Source organism: Puma concolor, chromosome B3, assembly GCF_028749965.1.
Source record: "Puma concolor isolate L17-30 chromosome B3, mPumCon1.1.hap2, whole genome shotgun sequence".
NCBI lineage: Eukaryota > Metazoa > Chordata > Mammalia > Carnivora > Felidae > Puma > Puma concolor.
Window position 1 is genome coordinate 109,213,760 of NC_141672.1, and position 12,267 is coordinate 109,226,026.

The 12,267-nt window shown below is 47.4% G+C and overlaps 1 long non-coding RNA gene across 2 annotated transcripts in view; it reads left to right on the forward strand.

Annotated features, from left to right (window-relative positions):
• Positions 1-12,267, forward strand: part of LOC147580275 (uncharacterized) — a 65,957-nt gene that overhangs the window by 30,497 nt on the left and 23,193 nt on the right. The gene's annotated exons all lie outside the window — the stretch shown is intronic.

Consider the following 12,267-nt stretch of genomic DNA (forward strand, 5'->3'; position numbering starts at 1 on the left):
ATCCCCCGGAGGAGCTCCCCAGAGGCTGGGATTTCACTTGCAGGGCCTGGGGAGGGGCCAGGTGGGGAGCTCCTTGGGGCTCCACAGGCCAGAGCAGAAAGACGCAAGAGGAGGTAAGGTGGGCACTGGGAGCAGCCCTGGGAAAGGGCCAAGGGCTATTCTACATCTGGACAGCATTTCATAGCTCAGGGGGTGGTGTGCTTTTGCCTAAGCTTTGCTTGCTGATCCCCACATTCCCCTGGCCCTGGCCCGCCCATGCAGAGAAAGAACTTTGCTGGTGTTAGCACATACTCCAAACTCTCTTAGGCATACAGATCATCTGCTCTCTCAACTGAGGGTGCCTGGTCCGAGCTGGGTGACTACTCAGCTTCTCTGACCCCCTCAAGGGAAAAGGACAAAGGAATTATGGGACACAGGATGTCACCTGGTGAGAACAGTTCTTCCCTGCCCCTACCTACTTCCACCTGGGTGCCTGTCTATGTCCACTGGACCCCAGAGCCACTGCAGATAGACTCTGAGACCTTGCCAGACGCTCATGTTTGTGCGCGTGTGCATGTGTCTGCCTTCAGTTATGGGGCCCTCCAGCACATGACCAGACTTACCTGTAGGTGGCGTAAGCAGCTGCCTGTGTTTCTGGACTTCAGCAGCCTCCCTGCCAGCAGGAGTCTGCCTACTGTCACAGGCAGCGGTTCTACAGCTTTATCATGCCTTAGAATTCCCTGGAGGGCTAATTGCTGGGCCCCACACCGAGTTTGTGATCTGAGGTGAGGCCTATGAGTGTATTTCTAAAACCTCCCAGGTGATATTGATGCTGCTGGTCCATGGACCACATCAGTTGGAGGCAGAAGATGGGGAGGGGTATACTAGGAACCACAGCAAGACCTGCTAGGACCCACTTTGTGTGACGGGCTCATCCAGCCTGGGCTGGGCTTCCTGCCCCATTCCAGGACCTAGAGATGGAGGCCTGGCCTCATGGCCTCCAGTACCAGTGTCAGCTCACTCTTCCCATACACCCTCTTTAAGTTCCTATTCATGGGAGGCTTTAGGTTGGGCACTGGGAGAACACAAGGGAGGAGACATGTTCCTGCACTCAGAGAAGAAGCCTCATGTGGTAATGATCCCACAGTGAGCAGTCAGACCCTCATCCAGAGAGCTGTGTATGTGTGCTTGTATGTGTCCGTGTCTTTCTCTTTGAGTGTGTGTGTATGTGTGTAAGCAGGGGTTTAGGAACTATGCCTCTCTGATCATCACCCTGGACATGGACTGTTGGGGGAGAGGGCGGGTATAGAGGAAAGATGTTGAGCAGCAATGGCCCCAAAGCTGATCTAAGGCCCAGATCTGGTTTGCTTTGTCTCCTGGAGCCTGGTCTCCCTCCCAGCTCCTAGCCGTTGGCTCGTAGATTCTGTAGCCAGTCCGAGTCTCGTCCAATTTGTTATCAGAGCCAAACCATGAAGCAGCTTCATGCATGACTTTGAAGGCAAAATCTGAACTGAGTAAATCTCGTAAGAGCTCTACTAGTCTGAGGACAAAGACTGAACCATAATAGCCAGATCAAAGGACAAGAGAAAAATAGGAACTTAGGAGTCAAAAGCCTTAGTACTGGCTTGTTGCTAATTCTGATGTGTGACCTTGGACAAGCAATGACCCAAGTGACCCTGGGCCTCGGTGTCTCCACCTGTGCCACAAAAATTTGGACAGAGCAAGCTCTGAGGCCCCCGCCAGTGCTGGCAAGGTTTGATAAGATGTTGACAACAAACATTGTATGGAGGAGAGAAAGGAAGGCAAGACAGCTGTAAGAAGTCTGGCCAGAGATCAGGAGGGAGGCTAGAGAAGCAAACTGACCACTGAGGCTGGATAAAGAGAGCAAGGTATCCAGGAGGTGGGGGGAAGTAAACCAGAGGACCAGAGGTCAAGGGCAGGATAATCAGTTGCTTTCCAAGGCCTCCACTTTATGGACCCAAGGGTGTGTGAAAGGGACTTCCCCAGCCTCCCAACTGCACCCCTCTCTTCTTTTTCTGTAGTAGGAGGCAGGGTACCCTATGGAGTAAGGGTTTGGCAAAGAGGAGCCCTTTAGGCCACAAATCCTGCCTGGGTCTCCTTGCTTGGGCCAGAGCTCATAGTGGGGCCCCCACTTCCCTAGCCCCAAATGGCCATGGGTGTTGCCATGGTTGGCACAGGGCTGAGGGACTGTGAGCTAGAGTCCCTGGGTTCCAATTCCAACCCTGCCATTTGTGTTCCTTCAACCCATCTCCTCCCTCCCTGCCTTGCAACCTCCTACCCCCGCCCCCCATCAAAGGATCCATTCCTGTCATAAGTGGGACTGAGCTGTGAGCTGTGCAGGGATAGACTGGAGGGAATGTGAATCTACCCCTACCACCCCTCCCAGGATTCCTTTGAGGAAGAAGAGTCTGTTCTCCTCAGTCAGGACCCTAGGATAGGCAGCGCTTGGGAGGTGGCCACAGGTCTGGACAGTCAAGGCCTGGCCTGGATAGGTTAGGCCCAGCCACAAGTGGCCACCTGGGGCTTCTGCAGGCCAGGCTAGTCTGCAGCAGCTCCAAGCCCCTCCCTGGAACACACTGGAAACCCATCAACCACTCCAACCGCTGTCCAGGGGATCAAGGGGCTTGGAGCCCAGTGTAGCCAGGCCACCTGTGAACTAAGCCTATGGCCACAGTTCCCACCCTGCTGAGGGTAAAGGAGCTTGGGAACACTTGTGTGTGTGTGTGGGGGGGGGGGGGGGTCTGATGTGATCCTCGTGGCTCCAGAAAAAGGTGCTCTGCCTCTAACATTCTTTCTGACCTCCTCTCCCATGTTCCTGTTATCGTCCACCTGTGGTCTGAGGAGGCTGTGCAGGCCTGGGTAGGGATAGGCTGCTGCTCATTCCTGAGGACCAGAGGACTTCAGCTCTGAGTGACCACCAGGGGCTGCTCATCCAATACTTGGGATCCCAAAAACCCAGAGTCCAGGGCAGTGGAAGAGCTCACTCTCTGACCTCATTGTTGTCCTCCCTATCCTGTGTTCAGTCTGTCACTGTTCTACCTCTGTGCCTTTATACTTTTATTCCTCAGCGTCCCATCTTGAAATCCAGCCCTTCCTCCCTACCCATGTGAACATCCCCATCTTTCAAAGCCCCATCTCAATCTCTTCCCTCCTGCCATCTTTGGCCACCCAGGCCCACCTTGATTATTCCTCCTCAGGGTAACGTTCAGTCACAGGGGGTTGGCACTGTAATTTATAAAGCACATTCACTGTCATCATCCTCAGCCTCACAGCAGATCTGTGACAATCACACCCATTTTACAAAGGAAAAACTGAGGCTCTGAAAGGTGAAGTCACCCAGACACAGTAGGTTTTAACTCAAAGTTGCCCCTGGAAACCAGTGAGAGGCCCTCAGCTCAGAGCAGCCACCATGGAAATCACATTCCAACTATGTGCTCCTCAATGAGAACATGCCTAGAATAGTCTGACTCTGTCTGCCTGGCACACACACCCTACTTCCTATACATACACTAATTCTAAATGTGTTCCCATCTAACATGATACAGTTGTCTATCACACCATGGCCACAAAGTCTCTGTAATTCCCCCATTATGAGGTGGATTCTATTTACTCTCTCCTTTGACCTGGACTGGCTTTGTAACTTGCTTTGAGCAAAGGACTTTGAGAAACTGATGCTGTACAAATTCTGGAGGTTAGGCCTCAAGAGACCTTGCTACCTTCACTCCCTTGGAACGTTGTCCTGAGATCACCCTGTAAGGAAGTCAGTCTATCCTATGGGAGGATGAGAGAGCACATGGAGGAGAACTGAGGCTCCTAGCCAACAGCTATATATGTGAATGAGGCCATCTTGAACTTTCCACCCCAGCAGTTGCATGAGTGAGCCCAAATAGGACTAGCAGAGGAATGGGCCAGCCAACCCACAGAATCATGAGAAATAACAAATTATTAATAAACCACTGAGTTTTGGGGTGGTCTGTTACACTGCAATAGATAACTGGTACACTAAGAGTAAAAGTTCTTTCCATTGCAAGAGATGAAAGCACAACTCAGATTGGTTTAAGGAGAAAAGGAATCTGATGGCTCTCATAACTGAAGTCCTAGGGCAAATTGGATCCAGGTACTCAGACAACATCCGGGCTGTTCTCTTTTCATATCTCAACAGCTTCCTCTGAGATGGATTTATTCTCAAGGAGGGTGTGGCAGTCTGTACTTTCCAAAGATGGCTACAACAATAGCTTCCATTGCACATGTTCTTGACCAATATGACTGTGCTATCTACCATTAAGAGATAGAATCATGGGGTGCCTGAGTGGCTCAGTTGGTTAAGCATCTGACTCAATTTCAGCTCAGGTCATGATCTCACAGTTTGTGGGATCAAACCCTGTGCTGTCAGCACAGGGCCTGTTTGGGCTTCTCTCTCTCCCGCTCTCTCTCTCTGCCCCTCCCCCACTTGCACACATGCTCTCTCTCTCTCTCTCAAAATAAATAAGTAAACTTAAAAAGAGAGTGAGATAAAATCCTGTTTCCCTCCCTTGAATCTAAGCTGGTCTATGACTTGCTTCTAACTAAGAATGAAGTTGACTTCTTTTTTTTTTTTTCTTTTTTTAAAATGTTTATTTATTTTTGAGACAGAGAGAGAGTGTGAGTGGGGGAGGGGCAGAGAGAGAAGGGAACAGAGGATCTGAAGTGGGCTCTGCACTGATAGCAGCAAATCCAATGTAGGGCTTGAACTGATGAACCTTGAGATCATGACCTGAGCAGAAGTCAGACGGTCAACGAACTGAGCCACCCAGGCTCCCCAAATGAAGTGGACTTCTAAGGCCAGTCACAAAAGTTCATGCAGCTTCCTCTTGGATCTCTTGGGACACTCACTCTGGGGAAAGCCAGCTGCCATGTAAGAAGTCTAACTACCCTGAGACCACCATCTTGGAGAGGCCTGCTGTAGTGTCCTAGTCAGTAGTCCCACCAAGGCACTAAACGTGAGTATAGCTATTCTTGGACAGACCAGACCAGCTCATCTACCAGGTGAGTGTCACTTAGTGTCCTCAACTGATGTCACAAAAAGCACAATTACACACTCAAGTCCTACATGAAATCCTGACCTATGAGAGACCACAGGGTACCTGGGTTGCTCAGTCAGTTGAGTGGCCAGGTCTTGATTTCAGCTTAGGTCATGATCTCATGGTTCATGAGACTGAACCCTGCAATGGGCTTCTTGCTGACAGCTCAGAGCCTGATTGCGATTCTCTCTCTCCCTCTCTCTCTCTGCCCCTGCCTAGCTCATGAGTGTGTTCTCTCTTTCTCGAAATAAATAAATAAACATTAAAAAAAAGGATGAGACACTACATTAAGGATGTGGTCTCTCATCCTTAATTGCCATTTAAGCCACTAAGATTTGGGGTAGTTTGTTACACAACAGTAGTAACTGGAATAGAAGCTGTTTCCATGTCATATCTTCCAGAAGCTTCAGGCTCCCTCTTAGCACATCTCAAATCTCCAGTGGAAAGAAAATGTCTCTTCCTGAATTGTTCTAGCAGAAGCTCTCAGAAAGGCTCTCCTTGACCCATTCCTGACCCAAACCCTGTAACCATGGGATGGAAAGCTCTGATAAGCTCACTTCTTGAGCCAGGGGTATATCAGCCCCACTAGAATCACATGGACTGATTTTTCCCAAAGGAAAAGTGTGGTGCTATCATTGGAAGTAGGAAGAATGGATGCTGGGAAGAAAAAAATAACATGTACCTACTAAAAGCACAACCATGAACACAAGCATGCCTATCCTAGGAGGAATTGATCAAAAATGTCTAACTATTAACTTTGATATCAGGAGTTGAGTCTTTTTTTTTTAATTCTTAAAAATGTTTTTATTCATTTTTGAGAGACAGAGAAAGACAGAGTGCAAGTTGGGGAAGGGCAGAGAGAGACAGGGAGACACAGAATCTGAAGCAGGCTCCAGGCTCCAAGCTGTCAGCACAGAGCCCGACACGGGGCTTGAACTCATTAACCGTGAGATTATGACCTGAGCTGAAGTTGGTTGCTTAACCAACTGAGCCACCCAGGAGACTCAGGAGTTGAGTCTTGATATCAAGACACCACTTTCACAGCTATCAACCTGGAGAGTTTACCGTCCATTTGTTTTGTTACAAATCTACCCATGTATGACTCCTTCTCACCTGGTAATCGCATCAACACACCCCAGAAGAGCTGAGCAAAACTGAACAACCATAATAACTCCAGCTTAGAAAATGGAAGAAAAAGAAAAAAACCCAGGGGCCCCTGGGTGGCTCAGCTGGTTAAGCGTCTGACTCTTGATCTCGGCTCAGGTCATGATCTCACAGTTCGTGAGTTCAAGCCCCATGTCAGGCTCCTCACTGATGGTGTGGAGTCTCCTTGGGATTCTGTCTTTCCCATTCTCTGCCCCTCCCCTGCTCTCTCTCTCACTCTCTCTCTCAAAAATAAATAAATACGCTAAAAAAGAAAGAAAGAAAGAAAGGAAGGAAGGAAGGAAGGAAGGAAGGAAGGAAGGAAGGAAGGAAGGAAGGAAGGAAGAAAAGAAAAGAAAGAAGAAAGAAAGAAATCTGTCAGCACCTTGTTTTACTTTGTGCAGGTTTTAGGTGGGAGCAGATTCCCTCAGAATGGGCTATGGGCCCAGCAGATACCCCAGAACATGTCCATTAGAGGACTCCACCTTGTATAATGTGTTTACTGCAGTCACCACAGAATGCTCCTCCAGCTCCAAACAGGGTCGGTTCACTGTCCCCATAGTATTCACCAGTCACAGCCTTATGTTCACAAGCAGTGCCTCTAGTGTTCACCATGCTTACCACAATATGTTCATGCCCCATTTTCATGACTGACTATGAGATTTCCACTATGTCCCCGTGATGTTCACCAAGCTTGCCATGGTGAGTCCGTTTGCTCACATCCAGTGATGTTGTAGCGTTTACTGCCTGAAGCAGTGAGTTCATACTCTATATGTGGACATCATAGTGTCCCCACAGTGCCTCCAGGATTTCTCAGAAACATCTACATTCATGATTTTGTGAAGGATTAGGGGGTGCACAACTTACTAGGGTAGTCTCTCACAAGTGTTCACACACCCCTCCCCTGACTTGTCACACTCATCATAATGTGTTTGCCCTGGTTGTTTGTGAAGCTCAGCCCATTGTGTCTACCTATGACCCAAGGCTTCTTTTCATGACTCCCTCAAGAGGGGCCTGGTGGCTCTGTGTGTGGTATGACCTCAGCTCTGACCAAGATGCTAGCAGTCCAAAAGAGCCATCAGCAAAGACGGGGGCGTTCTTGCTCAGGGATGAGGTGAGATGGATGCTAGGTGGAAGCCCTCCCTGGCTGGAAGTTTCCAGGACACACAGCTGTTGTACAGGTTAGAGCTATGGAGAATTGAGTGTAGCCTCCCTCTTTCCAAGAAGACTCTTTCGCCTACACAGCACCTAGGCTGTGAAGATTTGGGACTCCAGATGGCCAGGGTGAACAGGAGGGAAGAAGGGGAAGTGGAGGTTAGAAAGGCTTTGGTTAACAGGCTTAGCCAGACAGGGTGGGACAGAGGGAGAGAGACAGACACATGGGCCCCCAGAGAGCATTCTTTGTGGGCTAACCTTTTGTTCCCAGAAGGCAAGCAGCATTCAGGGTGGCTGAATTGGGACACTTTCCCCTCAGGAGAGCAAGAGCTTCGAGGACAAGATGTTGGTCAGTGACAAGGAAGGCAAAAAACAAGGGAAGAAGAAATTTTAAAAGATTGAAACATAATTTTCATACTATAAAATTCACCATTTTGAATACACCATTCTGTGATTTTTGCCAAACGCAAGCAATCAGGTAACCACCATCATATCAAGATATAAAATATTTCCATCACCTCAGAAATTCCCTTTGTAGTGAACGCCTCCCTCCATCTTCAGCTGCTGACAATCACTGGTTTGTTTTCTTTCCCTGTAGTTTTGTCTTTTCAAGAATGTCCTATAAGTGGAATCCTTTGATATAAGCTTTTTAAGTTTTCTTTCTTTCATTTAGTGTACTCATCCATGTTGCTGAATGTGCCAATAGCTCATTCCTTTTTATTGCCAAGTAGTATTCCATTGTATGGCTACATGTGGTTTATCTATCAATTCACCACTTGAAGAATGGGTGGATTGTGTTCACTTGTTAGCAGTTACAGTTTAGCTATAAATATTTGTGTACTTATTTTTTAAACAGTTTCTTTCACATTTTATTCACTTCTTTTTTAATGTTCATTCATTTTTGAGACAGAGAGAGACAGAGCGTCAACAGGGTAGGGGCAGAGAGAGAGGGAGGCACAGAATCCAAAGCAGGCTCCAGGCTCTGAGCACAGAGCCCAACGCAGGGCTCAATCTCATGAACCATGAGATCATGAAATCAAGGTTTGGATGCTTAACTGATTAAGCCATCTAGGCACCCTGGTGTACAGATTTTTGTGTACACATTTCTCATTTATTTGGGTAAATACTAAGAGTGGGATTGCCGGGTTATAAGAAAGTGTATGTTTAATCTTACAAGAAACTGCCAAACTGTTTTCCAGAGTGATTATACCATTTACGATCCTACCAGCAATGTAGGAGAGTCTCAGTTGCCCAGTATTCTCATCAGCACTTGATTCTATCAGTTTCATGTTTGCTTTTAGCCCTTCTAATAGGATGTGTAGTGTGTTTTCATTGTAGTTTTAATTTGCATTTCTGTGGTGACCAATGATGTTGAGCATCTTTTTATATTCTTATTTGTCATACATAGGTCTTTTTTGGTGAAGTTCCCTTTCAGATATTTTCCTGCTTTATATTTGGATTGTTGTCTTAATTACAGATATCCCCAGCTTCTCAAAAATTCACCTTACACTTCACTTTTATAAAAAGACCTGCATTAGTGCCTATTTTCACTAACCGAGTGAAATCTGAAGATGATATTCAGTTTTACCAAAAAATGTCAGTGAAAGCAAAAACGGTGTTCAGCATCTGTTAGTGAGCCATCATAGAGGCGGGGCACCTGAGCAGCGAGAGTGATGCAGCCAAGCTCCTTCCCTGGGAACTACACTCAGCATCCAGCTGCCACAGCTTTGAACTGTGTCTGTAAGCATCTGTGCTTTATCTCAATTTATTTTGTGCTTTTGCTAGCAAGATGTGTCCTAAGGTATCAGAAAAGCCTAAGAAAGGTTAGTTTTTGGTTTGGGAAGGCTCAAATTTTTTTCCATATAAATTAATGTAAAATTCATTTCACATCATTTCAGCTAAGGACAGTTTTAATGGGAATGCTCCTCTTTCAGATAGGAGGGGAAACCCATACTGAGTATATATTCTGGATATAAGTCTTTTATCAGATACTTACCTTAAAAATTTTTTCCCAATCTGTAGCTTGCTTTTCATTTTCTTAACAGTCTTTTGACAAGCAGAAGTTCTCAATTTTGATGAAGTTCAATTTATCAATTTTTTAAATTTATGGACTGTGCTTTTGGTGTTGGATCTAAGAAATTTTTGCCTAACCTACAGTCACAAGATTTTCTCCTATGTTTTCTCTAGGAGTTTTTTCATTTGGGGTTTTATCTATGGTTCGTTTTTAACTAGTTTTTGCAAATAGTGCAAAACATAGGTCAAATTTCATTTTTTTTTTTTGTATGTGAATGTCCAATTATTCCAGCACTGTTTGTTGAAAAGACTTTCCTTTCTCTTGACCAGCCCCTATATGTGTTTTTAACGCTATGGCTCTTTGAGGCATTGATGCCAGCACTCTAGAGCTTTCTTACACAAAAGTCAGTAGCATAGCAGGGATGAATGCCTTACCTGATCCCAAAAGAGAACTGCTTATGCCTGAATAAAACACAGACTTTTCAATGAACAGCTCTTTTAGCTTTAACTTACAGCCCCTCTACTCTCCCGAGGACTTAGACGAGTCTGCTGAGACCTGCACCAGGAAATTGCTATGACTGTCAAGCACAATCTGGGTCCAGAACTGCCTCTCTTCTCCGATGACACTCATATACCTCCGGAGGCTCCTTGATCAGAGAGGTTTTGAATCATCTGCACTCAACTAATCAGCCTCCATGAAAGAGAATGCCCTGAGAAGGCATCAGCTGCCTTTATCTTTCTGGTTGCTTTTACCTGTCAAAGTTGCTGTTGATTTTCATTTTAGCTTGATCATAATCAGTGAAGGAGAAAGTACACTGTGCAAGATATATAAAGCTTCTGCTGGGGTGCCTGGCTGGCTCAGTCGGTTAGAGCATGAGACTCTTGATCTCAGGAGCCATGAGTTTGAGCCCCATGTTGGGCGTAGAGGTTACTTTAAAAATAAGCTAGGGGACTGCAGTCCCTCTTCTGGGTAGGGTGAGGCATCTGGCTCTGCCTTTAGATACTGAGACTTCCTCTTTTGGGGATGCAGGTCCAGCTGTGACCCCTGATGCCTGGGCAGCTCTGAGTCAGTTATGGGATGAACCTGTCTGCTTGATGGACCTTCCAGGGAATACTCACAGCAGACCCATAGACTGCATGATCCCAGGTTCCTGAATGCTCTGCTTCCCACTATGGGCTTCATATTGCATGAGGGCTGGAGCTGGTGGAGGAGAGTGGGCAGGCAGACATGACCCAACTGCTCTAGCTTAATGAGAGATCAGAGCTGCCTGAAATGTAAATGGCAGCAATTCAGGGGACATCACCTGCTATGGAATAGCTGTGTGCATAACTCTGTGTGCCTGCAATGAGAGTGGCCATATGGGAGTGTGCAAAGCTGACTGGGTATGTCATGATGTGTATATGCTCGTACTCAGCTCTGATCCCCAAGTGCAGTGTAACTTGAGGCATTTCATCTCCTTCTCTGGACCTTAGTTTCCTTCACAGTAAAATGAGAGGATCTGAAGAACTCTAAAGCTCCTCCCTCTTCCACCACTGTTCCTTCCACCTCCCTCCAGACTCTTCTCCCTGGTTTCAGCAGAGCAGCTCCTCCAGCCTCTGAAGCCCATCACTGCAGATGTCCAGCCACCAGTGGCCTCATCTTCTACCTCAAGTTCCCAGTGAGGCCTTTCTTTACAGGAGGAACTCTCTCACTGAGAAGAATTCTGGAACTTTCTCCACTACCTTGTGCATGTGTGTGTGTGTTTATGTGCAATTGTGACTACAAGTGTGTTTGTGATCGGCCATGGGAAAGGGAGAGATGGCAGGGGTCTCCAAGGGGGCAGTGAATCCATTTGCTTGTGTCTCTGTGTCTCTTTTTCCAAGCTCCCAGAGATAGGCTCCTAAGGGCATGTACCCACTCACAAGCTTTGTGCACATTCTCACAGTATCTATTTATAGCAAGACTCAGTCAAGTACCACTTCCTCCAAGAACCTCTCCTCATAGTCCCACACTGGGCTAACTGCCCTTCTGCTGTTTTCTACAAGCCCTGTGCCCTGAGCACTTTTCCAGTAGAACATTCATCACATTCTACCAATGCTGTTTTCTTGCTTGCCCCATCTCTGTAGTGAAATCTCTAGAGGATAGGGACCGTGTCTCATTCCCTTGGCATCCCAGCATCTGGAATGTTCAGAACCTGTGTGTGGACTGGGGTGACCTCACCTCACGTACTCCCAGTAGGACATTCTGTCCTCAGTGGCCCCATACCCCTATGTTACCACCCGCTTTGGAGTGTGAGGTAAAACAAACCTAATATACCCATAGAGCTTTCCCCTTGGGGTCACCACCCCAAGACCTTCCTCTGGCCCAGGAGAGGCCTGCTCTAACTGTGAAAATGGAGACAGCCTGGGATACAGGGTGTGGGTACTCGGCTGATCCCACCAGTTTTAGGGCCCTCACCACAGGAAGCGTTCCTCCTCTTTTCTGCACTTTCTGGCCCTGCTGTGAACCTTGTTGGCGCCAGTGGGCTTTTAATATTTTCTGTTCCTGGCTGTTATACAACATTTCACCTCAAAAATGCATCCTTCCCCTCACCAAAGGGCACGCCTTTCCAGTGAAAGGAACCCAGGGCTGGTGAGAGGAGGTGACCCACTGCATTCTGGGCTCAGGGGAGTCCCAGCCCAGTGCTTTGAGAAAGAGGTGGCAGAAATGTCTTCCCAGCCAAAGGAGACAAGCTCCCTGGCCAGTCTGAGGCCTCACGGTCCCACAGCAAGCAGGGGGACACCTTCTTGGTTCTATGTGGGACTCCAGCCCCATCCCTTCCAGTTGCCTTTACCTCGCTGAGCCCTACTGGCGCCTCTGCACAGTGAGGATGACGACAGTGCCCGTCTTTCAGGGTCTTTGTGAGGCTTGAATGCT